This window comes from Pinus tabuliformis, chromosome 3_2 (assembly GCF_031772625.1).
Source record: "Pinus tabuliformis cultivar Carrire ecotype Pingquan chromosome 3_2, CPIR1, whole genome shotgun sequence".
NCBI lineage: Eukaryota > Viridiplantae > Streptophyta > Pinopsida > Pinales > Pinaceae > Pinus > Pinus tabuliformis.
In genome coordinates, this window is record NC_142302.1 from 665,829,840 (window position 1) to 665,842,659 (window position 12,820).

Here is a 12,820-nt window from a genome sequence, read left to right on the forward strand (position 1 = left end):
AATTCAAGTCTGATTACTTTCTATCTAGAGAATCATGTACCTCATCTTCCTCATCGGATCACATTTCTAATCTAGGTCCTTATCAAAGGAAAGATGATTCATCACACAGTTATTGACGAAGGTGTCTCGACCTACATCATGTCAGTTTCATGTTGGAAAGCCATTGGATCTCCTCCTCTTAACCAATCTCCGAACACCTTGGAAGCCTTTGATGGTAGAGGTTCACGACCATATGGTATTCTCATGAACTTACCAATTACATTAGGAGGCAAGACTATTGAATTAGAAGTAGAAGTTGTATATGCCAATCTCAACTACAACCTTCTTCTCGGGCGAAGCTGGACTCACACCATGTTTTGTGTGATGTCTTCTTTGTTCCGCGTACTTTGTTTTCCTCATGAAGGAAAAATAGTCACGATTGATCAACTATCTTTCTTTTCTTTTGGTTCGTCCAATGGTAACGTTCCTTCTGTGGGCAATACTAAGATTCCTTACGAGAGCGTGGGTGCATGTCTCTTCAAAGACTCACCTCCACATGTTCATTCAGTCAATATGATCTTGGATTCCATGGATCCTTGGGTTATCCTTTCCGATGATGAAATTGACTCATTTGGCGATGTTATGCCTTTAAATCTATTAGAGATAAATTATCAAGAAATTGTTTTAGCTTCAATGGCCACTTCAAAAAGTCATATCGTCTTCAGTATGAACCTGGAAACTTATGTGCCATCTCCTTGGCTTTGTTCTAGGGATTCTCAGGATCCCTTGAACGAGACATTCCCCACTGACGAGAGTATCGTGGAAGTCATGTATCTAGAGGAAGTTCTATGGAACGGTCTACATCATCATTCTTCCTTTCTCTCTCACCTTGATGAGATGCCTTCTTGTCCTAAAGCATCTACTTCTCATCCTTTTACGCCTCTGTTTCGAACAACTATTTGGGTACATGAAATTTTATCAGACGGTAATATGAGAAACATCACTGCTACACTGCCTATTGACATTTCCGTTAAATTGGGAATTGTCGAGAACATCCATATATGGGTTTCTTGTTCTCCAGATGAAATCAAGATCTATACTCAGTGTTTTAAACAATTTCGAGACGTTTTCACTTGTTCATATGAGGAGATGCCTGGTATTGATCCATCCATTGTGGTGCATGAGATCTCGACATATCCTCGTGCTAAGGTTGTTCGACAATAGCTTTGCCCTATGCACCCTCACAATTTTGATGCTATCAAAGAAGAAGTAAAAAATATTTTGAAAGTAGATTTGATTTATCCTATTCCATTGATAGATTGGGTATCTAATATCATCCCTATTGCTAAAAAGCAAGGCACGATACATGTTGATTATCACGATATAAATCGCATGTGTCCTAAAGAAAATTATCCTACTCTCTGTATCGACCAAATCATCAATGAATGTGTAGGGAGTGAGATTTTTTCTTTCATGGATGGCCTTTCTAGCTATAACCAGATAAATATTTCACCCACCAATCAACATAAAACAACCTTTATATGTCCTTGGGATACTTTCGCTTACAAAAAGCTTCCTTTTGGTCTGAAGAAAGTTGGTACCACTTTTCAGTGAGCAATGTCCTATGCATTCCATGACATTCGACATATAGTTCAGCCATACCTCGATGACTTGCCTACTCATTCGGCTATACGTTGTGACCACCTGGATCACTTGAGAGCTATATTTTTATGATGTCAGCATTATAATATCCATCTCAATCCAAACAAGTTTGTGTTTTTCATCGATTTCAGCCGACTCTTAGGTATTTTCATGTCTCGTGAAGGGATCAAAATTGATCCTTTGAAAGTTGAGGCCATAGTCAAACTACCCCCACCAACATCGCTGCTGCAATTGTAGAGCTTGCAGGGAAAGGCTAATTTCCTCTGTCAATTTGTCGTGAATTACGCCAAACTTGCTAAAGGTTATACTCGCTTACTTAAGAAGGGGATCCCTTTTATTTGGGACGAAGTTGCTCAATAATCCTTGGATGCTTTAAAGAAAGCACTGGTTAGTGCTCCTTTACTTCATCCCCCCCAATTACCTCCACAATTATTTATTGTATTTGGCTACAACTGATAACACCATTGCTATAGTGTTAGTTCAGGATGGAAATGATGGAAACGAGCACTTGGTTTATTATCTGAGCCTAAATCTTCTTGATACTGAGTCTCGCTATGCTCATGTTGAGAAGCTTGCTTTGGCGGCGGTTCATTTCATCAAAGATTTCGAGACTATATCATTTTATGGAATACCACCATAATTTATGATTGTAACCCCATGACGTATATACTGAATCATTAGTTACTGAGGGTAAATACTCCAAATGGATCATCATCCTACAAGAGTTTGATTTGGAATTCACTACTGCCAAATCAAAGAAATCTCTCATCTTTGCTGAGTTAATTTGTTCTCTTCCATCTGCAAGCACCCCAACCGATTTTACTGAGCATATACCTAATGAAACACTAATTCTAATCAACACTCTTGACCCTTGGTATGCAGACATTATTGTTTATCTCCAAACCCAGACCTTCCGATTTGAGTTGTCCTGATCGGATGGATGCCAAATCCAGCATCTGTCCCAACCCAATTGGATCCTTAGTGATACTTTGTATCGAGTTGGTGTGGACTCTATCCTTTGCAGATGTCTCACCCCTGAAGAAGTTGAGTGGGTCCTAAATGATTGCCACTCTGGTGCCTGTGGTGGTTATATGTCTGGATATTCCATTTCTCAAAAGATCCTTCACATTGGTTATTTCTGGCCTTCTATCCTCAAAGATTGAATTCTAATTGTTAAAAAATGCCATGAATGCCAGATTTTCAATCGCAAACAGTGTGCCCCACCCACATCCCTACACCTAGTAATTACCATTGGCCCATTTTCCAAATGGAGCATTGACTTCATGACATGTAAACTTTGCTCGGATAGGGGTTATGGTTATATCATCGTTGTCCTCGACTATTTTACGAAATGGGCCGAGGCGACACCCACATACAATGTTGACAGTATTATTGTCGCGCAGTTCCTTTTTAACCATGTTACAGGATGTTTCGGTGTCCCTCAAGCTATCATGATTGACCATGGATCACATTTTCATCAGCACATGATGGTAGAGTTAACTACTTAGTTGGGCCTTCACCATGATAGCTCGAATCCATATTATCCACAAGCCAATGGCCAAGTTGAAGTAGTCAATAAGGTTTTGATTACTATGCTTCAACGTCCCATTGGGAAGCACAAAAGAGATTTGCATTTAATGATTTTCCCATCTCTTTGGGCTTATCTAACCTCTGCTAAGACAGCCATTGGATTCACTCCATTCCAACTAGTGTGCAGTTTAGAGGCAACTCTTCCAATCGAATGTGAAATCCCTTCGCTTAAGCTAGCTATAGAACTTCTTCCGAATAACTCACCTGAGGAGGAGCTGCTACTATATCTTGAGAGACTCGACCAGACTCGTCACATCACTGCGATGATTATCGAAGCTCAAAAGAAACACATCAAAGATCATTTTGACCAAACTGCTTCTCCTCGCACTTTCGCTGAAGTTGACTTGGTCCTTCTTTACAATCAAACCAATGATAAGTTGGGGGTAGGCAAGTTCGAACCTATGTGGCATGGGCCCTACATTGTCAAGCGTGTCTTAAAAAAATGTGCCTATGAGCTATGTGATTATGAGGGGAATGAATTTGCATAGCCCTATAATGGGTTGTATCTCAAAAAGTATTATGCGTGAAATTCGTATGATAACTTTTGTACATTAGTGTGTTAATTCATTAGTGTGCTTTTGATTTTTGGTGTGCTTGTTTTCTTTGCAGGCATATGTTTTTCTGCTTACTATGCGTTCCAATCGGTTTGCAGATGTCATCAAGTCATTACATTGGTTTTGCTGATGGTGCTTGTCGTAGCACACGGAACCTCTCTTTCGCAGCATGGGTATTCTACAACCCTAATGGTGAGCTCATTAACTTACAAGGTATATGCCTTGATCGAACAACCAATAATATCACTGACTATAGTGCAGTTATTGAACTTTTGTCAGAAGCAATTGCTCTTGGCATTAGAGATTTAGTTGTTAAGTTGGATTCCCAGCTGCTTGTGTTACAATTAAACAATAATTATTTTGTAAGCAATCCACAAATATTGCGTATGTATCTATGTGTTAAATTGTTGGAAAGAAATTTTGATTACATTACATATCAACATATTCCATGTAATTTATATACATTAACTGATGCATTAGAAAATTTTGTTTTTGATAGACATTGGTGTCATTTGTAAAAATGAATAATGTTATGAACACATAAGTAGAAATAAAACATATATATATAGATATAGATATATCACGTTTGCGGAGTGTTTACATCAAAATATCAGAAAATAGAGTGTTTTGAGACACTTGGCTTTAAAAGCCTACAAAATGTGTAAAAGACTAGAAGGATTATCAAAATGTGCGGTGCTCATGGGAGCACGTGACTGCTCTGATCACTCCACCTAACATCTGACATAGTCTCACAGAGACTCCCACTATCTGTATCTGCCAATGCAGTGGAACATCGTCAATGGTGGCATAATCTGGAACCCCTCAGGTGATTGCCTCCAAGTTGTGTTCCATCTCAGCTTCGAGGTCAGCCCCTTCTTCATAGTTTTCCGCCAATATCGAATGGGCAACTCGTCGTGTTATTGGCAACATGCCTGGTGGTCTCTCTGGTCTCACATCTGCACATTTATCATAAGTTAAGTCTTAGATTACGTTCTCATAAAAGTCATAAAAACTTGAAAAAATTCAAAAAAACAAGTTTTTACCTGTGTCGGTCCACTGTTCACCCAGTGGAAGAGGTATAGCTGGATTCCCTCTAAAATATATGACGACATACGCATAGTCATCTACCATCAGCAACTAGCATTAAAGCCAAGCGAAAAATTTGTGGTGGATAGTGAATTTGTTGGCCCATGCATCCTCGAGGCATGAGTTGGCTCCTTCTCACGAGCATTGAATCTCAGGGGGCAAGATGTGGGAAGCCTCATGAAGAGCTTGTGTGTCGGATACACGTGCCATGGTGAAAAATATTTGTCTTGGAACGAGGTTATCGGTGATTGTTGCAATCTTCACCTTACCTCTGTTAGTTATCCCGGTTCCAAGACAGTATCTATGGGCTAGACTCCTGGTGCCCTCACCTCCTTGGCAAGATCCAAAGAGTTGAATGGGTTATCCTCGACGAGATAATCCCATGACGAAGTAAATTTCCATTTCCTTGAGTTCTAGTTCCTTCCCTTTGATGATGAAGATCTCCTGATCTACATCCCAAAGGCTAATCAAATAAGGTAGTAGTTCCACTTGTGCCCTCAACCCTATCGTCTGGAAGAATTACATCAATTTACAATCCCTAAAAGCATTTATGCATGTCAAATCTTGAGATTCTTGTTGATCCTTGGCCTCATGGCCTCCTTGTTTCCACTCTATGGCCATCTTTCTCCTGCAAACAAAATTTAACCCATTTTTAGTGCCTTTTCCATGGATAAAAATCACCATTTTTTGCTTTAATATGAGTTTTTAATCTCTAAAAGTTGCTCTTGGCACCATCGCACCTGTTTTTCAAAACAGTATGAGGGCATTGTGTGAGCCTTTTGGGCTCAAGTACGACCATCATGGGCCCAATGACCATACCTGCGATGGTCGTCAATGACCTAAATTTTAAAAATCCTCCTTTTTAGATTGAAATCCATCGTTAAAATTGCATAAGAAGGTAATGAAATGCAAGTGCAAGGATGCGGCTCTTACCTATCACAGATGGATCGTGAAATGGTCCCCTGGTTCTCCCGCAAAAGCCACTAGAAAATCAATGAAACTAGGGCACAAAAACACTTTCAGAGCTCAGTTTGGTAAAATGGTAAAAAATGAAATTACTTTTTCCTATTTATAAGTTTTGAAAGTCATTTTGTCAAATACTTTTGTAATATTTTACTATTTTCTCAATATCAGTGATGGGTGTGTTTCTTGTGCAGTTACAGGTGCCTTCAATGTGAACAATGATCATTATTAATTGATTCTAGGAGTTTTATTTTATCTCTTTTTCAGACTCCTTAAATAAACGAAAAAGGAACCCCCTTAGAGTCATCTTTCAACTCTTTCTTGACTCTCAAAAATTGAAAAGATTGTGGAGTACTTGTCTTTCAAACTCGTTAAAGTGAATGAATGGATGTCACCTTAGTATATGTTTACCCCTTTTTTGGATTGAGACTAACTATTTACGAAAAAGGTACACCTTGGTCAACATGGTCAAAAGGTTCCCTTGGATATTTTTTTCTACCTTTTTGGGTTCGAGGGACAAATTACAAAAAGGGACATGGTGGAGTTTTCTTTTTTGTTTCTTTTTCAAACTCTCTAAATGTGAAAAAGATGCCAAGTTATTCTTACGTCAGGCTCATTAAAATTTTACGACGAAAGGCTTGTCACCATGATGGGACCGAGCTTCTCCTTCCTAGGGTTCATAAAACTTACTAGGATGGATTCATTCGAAGAATGAACTTACATAACAAGCATATGCTATCCCATTCAAGATTTTGATTAAAAATAATTGGGGTTCTCACTAGAAATAGTAGGGGAAAATGAAGATGAGACATCCTTTGTATAGGCAGCATGTCGCTCTTGAACATGACACGCTTCTTTTCTCGTGTCGGGTTTGGGATATCCTCACTTAGTCACTTGTCCTCCCGAGTTTGGGTGATCCATCTTGCCTCTCATTTGACTATTCCATGTTGTCACGATGACCTTTAGTCCCATGTTGAGTCAAATGCTGCCACACTCCAAAGTTGTGTCACTAATATGTTCAAGAGAAGTCCAATCTACAGTTATTTACCTATACATTGTTTGAGTCATTGCTACAGTCCTGAATATCATTCCACTTTATTCCTTGTTTCATGTCGATGATGGGGGATTCATCATTGCCCTCCTTCGATGGGTCACTTCCTGTCGACTTCAGCTCACTATCTAGGAAGATGACTTAGGAACTCCCTTCAATACCTTAGATCTAGCATGCCTTAATGGTCAGTTCTTCACATCCAGCGACATGTCTTCATTATTGGCTTTCGATTGGGTGATTGCACGAGTGTTAGACCTCAAATTCATTATCACATTCATGGATTGTATTGTTGTACCTTAAGGCCATTTTTGTTATTGGTGGTTTCTCTCATACCTGCTAACAGTCCACCTCATTGGTCGGTAATCAGGTGGTTTTCTAGCATGTTCGACTTCAACACGTTTATTCACATGCTGGGATTTGTACATTGATCGGGTCAGGATGGAGTGCAAGACCCTGAGTCCTATTTGTTATGGCTCAGGCTGCATGGAGTTTTATGTTATTCATGATTGTACACATGTTTCTACTATATGGATGATTGTGACCATACCATGAGACTTAATATTTATACTGATCCCTGTTATCTGGATGGTTGCGCCCATACCATGGATCTTTTTATATAGTCTTCATCATCTGGATGGCTTCATCCAAGTCATGGATTCATGTTTTAATATTAAATTTGTATACATATATGCATCCTTGATTTGTAGATCTCCTGACAGTGTGTGTCCTCATCCTTGCCAAAAGCTCATAAAGCATTTCAGCCATCACTCCTTGTTCTGCCTTCATGCTTTAGGGGGCATCTGTTACATAGTATTTTGTCACACCTCCTGCACTTCCCTATGAGATACCCTGAAGTTCCCGAAACATTATCATTATATAGTATACGCATCAATGTATGCCACTCAGATCCCACCTTTAACTTTACCTGGAAATTATCTAGAGCTTTCCTTGAAGAAATAACTCATGAAACCCTAAAATGAGAATCATCGCACTTATGAAGCTCAAAACCGTGATGATCGCCTATTGCACCTTGTGAAGCTAGCGATGGAATCACTTTTTTCTCTCTCATACTCATGATGGTCTTAAAAAGGAAATTTTCCCAAAGACGATGAGAAGCTTCATGATCTAGAAGCTTCCAGAGTGGCGAGCTAGAGGTGGTTTCACATAGATGAGGTCGAATATTCCTAATTTTTTTTTTTGCTAAGTAAGTTTAAACTATTATTCACAGAAGGAGAGTACAATTACAACAAGCTGAGCATGGTAAACCATATTTCCTGAGAGAAAGGCCGTTTGAGCCAGACAATGTCCAAAACTAGGAAATTAGACGAGATTTCCCATGCAGGGGAACCAGAAGAACACAAACAACATGCAAACACAACAGAAACTAGACATTGGTCTCAACACATGAACAGAGACAGAATTTGACACATAGAGCCAAAAAAAACTTTTCCACTAGGCCACAAAAAACGGTTGGGCAACTGTACCACTTGATTACTCGTCAGATGACTCCTCCAGGATCCTGCACGAACCCCCTTCATTCAGGTCCTGATCTTGGGCCGCTGCATTATCTTTCCTGTCTGGCGAAGCATGAGCTACAGGATTAACGATGACAGCACTGGCTGGTGGAGCCGTCCCGAGTTGCATATCGGCAATTGGCTTCGGAGTGTTGGGATTCTGATCATCCTCTGTGAGAGGCATTGGGGCATTAGGATCGCCCTCATCTTGGGCTTCCTCTAAAAAGAGGATAGAGATGTGAGCCATGATCCGAGGGCGATTGAGAGAGCAATTAAATGAAAAGATAGCAGAGCCAAAGGAGGGCGAATTCGAAGAGCCTGGAGAGCTTGGATCTAGGAATTGACTGGGTCTCAGAATGCCTTCAATTCCACGAGGTCGAGGATCATGACCCATGGTGCCTGACCCAGAGGAAGGGCGAGAAGGGTTGCCCCGTCCTCAGCCTCTGCAGCTGAGCATTCTCTGGTGAGGCCTCGGCATTATTGAGGGAATACCACAAATAGCAGAGGGAATACCACAGACTACAGAAGGAATGCCACGAACAGCAGAGGGAGTACCACGAGCAGCCGAGGGAATACCACAAATAGCAGAGGGAGTACCACGAATATGAACAGTAGAGGGTATACCACGAGCCGTAGATGGAATCCCATGAACCTCAGAGGGAATACCACGAACACGAACAGGTGTGGGAATACCACGAACATCAGAGGAGACACCACGGACAGCTGATGGGATACTATGCACAGTGAGCATGCAGATATGCGACTGTGATCCCACTACCTCAGGCGCAGGTCGTTGAAAGAAACCAGAGCTTAACCCCCACGAAGCCCAAGCACTTGCAGAACCCTTAACCGTCCAAAACAGCATGAAACACAACAGCATGTTACGATGTCTGAAGCTGGTTAATAAGCAATTTCCACCTCCTCGAAACTCGCCCGCCATAACTATGGCATTCATGGGAGTTGAAGACTGATATCCCTCAACGCATGCGAGATGGGACGACATTTTAATGTTGCGTTCAAACATTCCATCGCCCCTAATGACATCCACCTGCAAGCGCTTCTCCTCCCACATGGTCTCTTGTCTGGTAATCATGGCAGACAGGTGGCGTCGCTACTTCGCCCACCTCAGTCCCATCACAATATATGCCATTCGAGTCACCCGCATCCGAGGGAATATTCCTAATTTTACCTCTTGGTCTCATTCCTATAAGCTACCTCCTTAATATGTGGGCCTAATCCTACCTTTGGAGGAGGTCTAACTCCCTTTCCCAACCTATAAACTCCCCCTCTACCATTCCCAAATGGTTGATCTATGTCCATTTGCACCCCTATGCTGAGCTTGTGCCTAGAGGTTATTCATTAGACTTGGAGAAGGAGTGTTGGAGATTTTCTTGGCTTGGACTTGGATTACCACTCAAGGAGAGCCGTTCAACATCAAGGCTATGGTTGTAAGCTTCCCCTTTATTCTTTAAATAATAATAAAACTGTTGGTTCATCTTCCCAATATATATATTCATGTATGTATTTGTTTGGCATTCCTTGATCAACTAAATATATTATTATTGGATTTGATATTAGTTTTGGCATGATTTTTTGTCTCATGGTTGTTTGTGCAGGTACATAAGCGATGGACGAAGTAGGAGAAAGACCTTGACACAAGGAGTTCCGGGATTTCAACAAAGGAAATCCGCTTAGCATCAGAACAAGGTATGCCTTCTCTCTTGTTATATTTTTCAATCATAATCTAGGAAGATGTATAGTTGATTGTCCTCTCAAGTTGTTAGACCCACTCACTAGGCTAAAGAGATCCTCTCTGTCCATAGAGAGGATTAACCTTGTCAACAAGTGCATAAAGGTTTTAACAAAGGTCACAACACGAAGTCCTATGTGGACAAGAGGCTAAGTGCCAGCATGAGAGGGGCTATTATAAAAAAGTTTTGTAGAGTTATATTCGAAAGCAAAGTTAATGGAAAGCCTTTGGCATTTCGATGGATGGGTCAACAGCTATTGTGTATGCATGTTTTGAGTGCACAAGTTGAGCTAATGGGGTCAGTGGTGATGGAATTTCCATGATCTCTGATTCAATAGAGTGAATGACCACAATGTATAGGAGAAAATTAATGGAGCATGTCTTGAGATAAAATTAGACACTCTTGATCTTTCTTGCACACTATAAATAATTAAATTGAAAAGATGGTTGGGTGCATAATCCCCATACCTTAATGGATCTCACGACACGAAGAAGATAACTCAGGGACTTGATCATAGATAAGAAATCCATGCTTGCAATACACTCTCATATATGTGGGAAATTAAGAACCATGAAGAGCCCAGATCTAGTACACATATGAACTGAGAATTGAGTGTCAATGTGGAGATGTGATCAGGAGTCTATTCTAAAAACTAATGTGGTTGTGAAGGCTAAGAAATTTAATGCGACAACATGCAAAACCATGCATTCAAGTACACTTCTAGGTAGTATGGAGGACAACAAAGACAACATCGACCAGTGTGTAGCAGAGGAACAAAACTCATTATTTCAATTGAGCAATAAGGGAGATGAAATATTGTTGAGTGAGCTTTGTGGGTGAATCGCTATTGAGAAGAGGCCAAGTGTGCCTATGCTATTGTGAAAGGATAAGAGTGCATATGCAGAGGAAAGAGACTGAGAGCTAAGTGTATGTTGAGAGAAAAGGGTCGATAGCCGTGAGAATGCTTGTTGTTGCAGAGTGAGCAAAAAATAGAGTGTTGTGTGGGTTGATAAAAGTGAAGGTTGCAGAGGAGAACAAAGGATAATGTCATGCAGAGCAAGCGTCAATTGAGTGGTCCAAGTTGATGAACACAAATATGAAATTATGTATAGTGGGCTCCATATACAAAGAACATTAGCTCATTATTGAGAGTGGATTGGAGGTTGCAAAATATGGATTTGGTGCTTCCATCTAGTGGGTATCTAAAGAAATCTTTAGGGCTGGTGCCTCCTACAAGTTGGTTCTTACATAAATCCAAGGATCTACAAATTGGTGCTTGCAATAAATCCATGAATTTGGTGTTTCTGGTAAGCTAATCAGGTGTCTACATAAGAATCCAGTTGGTCCTTCCTACAAGTGGGTGCTAGCAAACAATCAAAGGGAGTTGGTGATTCTTGTGAGTGGTGGCCCACAAACAAACATTGATGTAATAGAGTAGGTGTTCTTATTTACATCAAATAACAAATCATCTTTGGTGGTTTTTCTCCCATGAGGGTTTCCATGTTAAACCTTTGTGTCACATGTGTTTTTTTCTCATGATGCATGTGCTTTTATTGTTTCATATGGCTGCTTCTATGATTTGTTAATGGTTTCTCGCTTAGATAATGCCAAATTTGAATGTTTAATGAAAATTGGCATAAAATTTTAAATTAGCCTTAATATTGATTCACCCCCCTTCACCTCTTAGTATTAAAAATTATTTCCAAAAATTGGTATCGGATCCTAGTTCCTTTGGGAACAACTTAATTGCTTAAAGTTGATCAAAAGGGAAAAATGGCTAATCAAACTTGGCTTACTCCAGAAGGAGTCCCATTTTTATATGGATCATACTATGAACTTTGGAGAATTAGAATGGAAGCCTATTTAATGGAATTAGATGTTGATGTATGGTTCCCATAATGAATGGATAAAAAAATGAGTTTGGTAGTGAAGCCAAAGGGGTTATGCTAGAAGGACTATCAGAGTCAGATTCAGATAAGGTAAGACATTGTGTTTCTGCAACAGAAATATGGGACAAGCTCCATTGTAAATATGGAGGAGACAATCATGCGACTCAAGAAGAAGTTAAACAACCTTGTTGCTCTGGTTATGAGCTAGACTCTATTGATGTTGCTGCTAGAGAAAAGAAAATAAGGAGAGAGAAAAAAGATTCTAAAAAATTAGAAGATATTTCTCCCAAAAAGAAAGTTGTTGATCATCTCTCCAAAGATGATGAAAAAGAAGACTCAAATGAGAGGTTAGGCCATTCAGAAGGTAGGTTATATTTTGTGATAGTTGCAAAGATATAGGTCATTATCTCTTAGTAGTGCATGTTCATCATCATAAGAAAGGGATAAATGTGCATCTAGCAATATTGGTGAAGATATACCTATCTGTAATGTTCCTAACTAGGAAATTCAATGATAAACAAGGCAAGCAGATAAGCCAAGAATCAGAAATGAGATGAAATCACCAAACACCCATGACAATGCTGGAAATAGAGAACTTCTGAGCCATTTTACTAAATCATCATGGGGCAAATACAATAGCGAATGGAATGGTGCACCTAGGCTTGTCTCCAAGGACAAGTGTGATAAAACCCAAGTGAGGAAATGATGATTTGAGGGCTTCCCAACTACTACTGCAAGACTGATCCACACTGCCCAAAAAATTGTGTTGTCTATTGGAAAG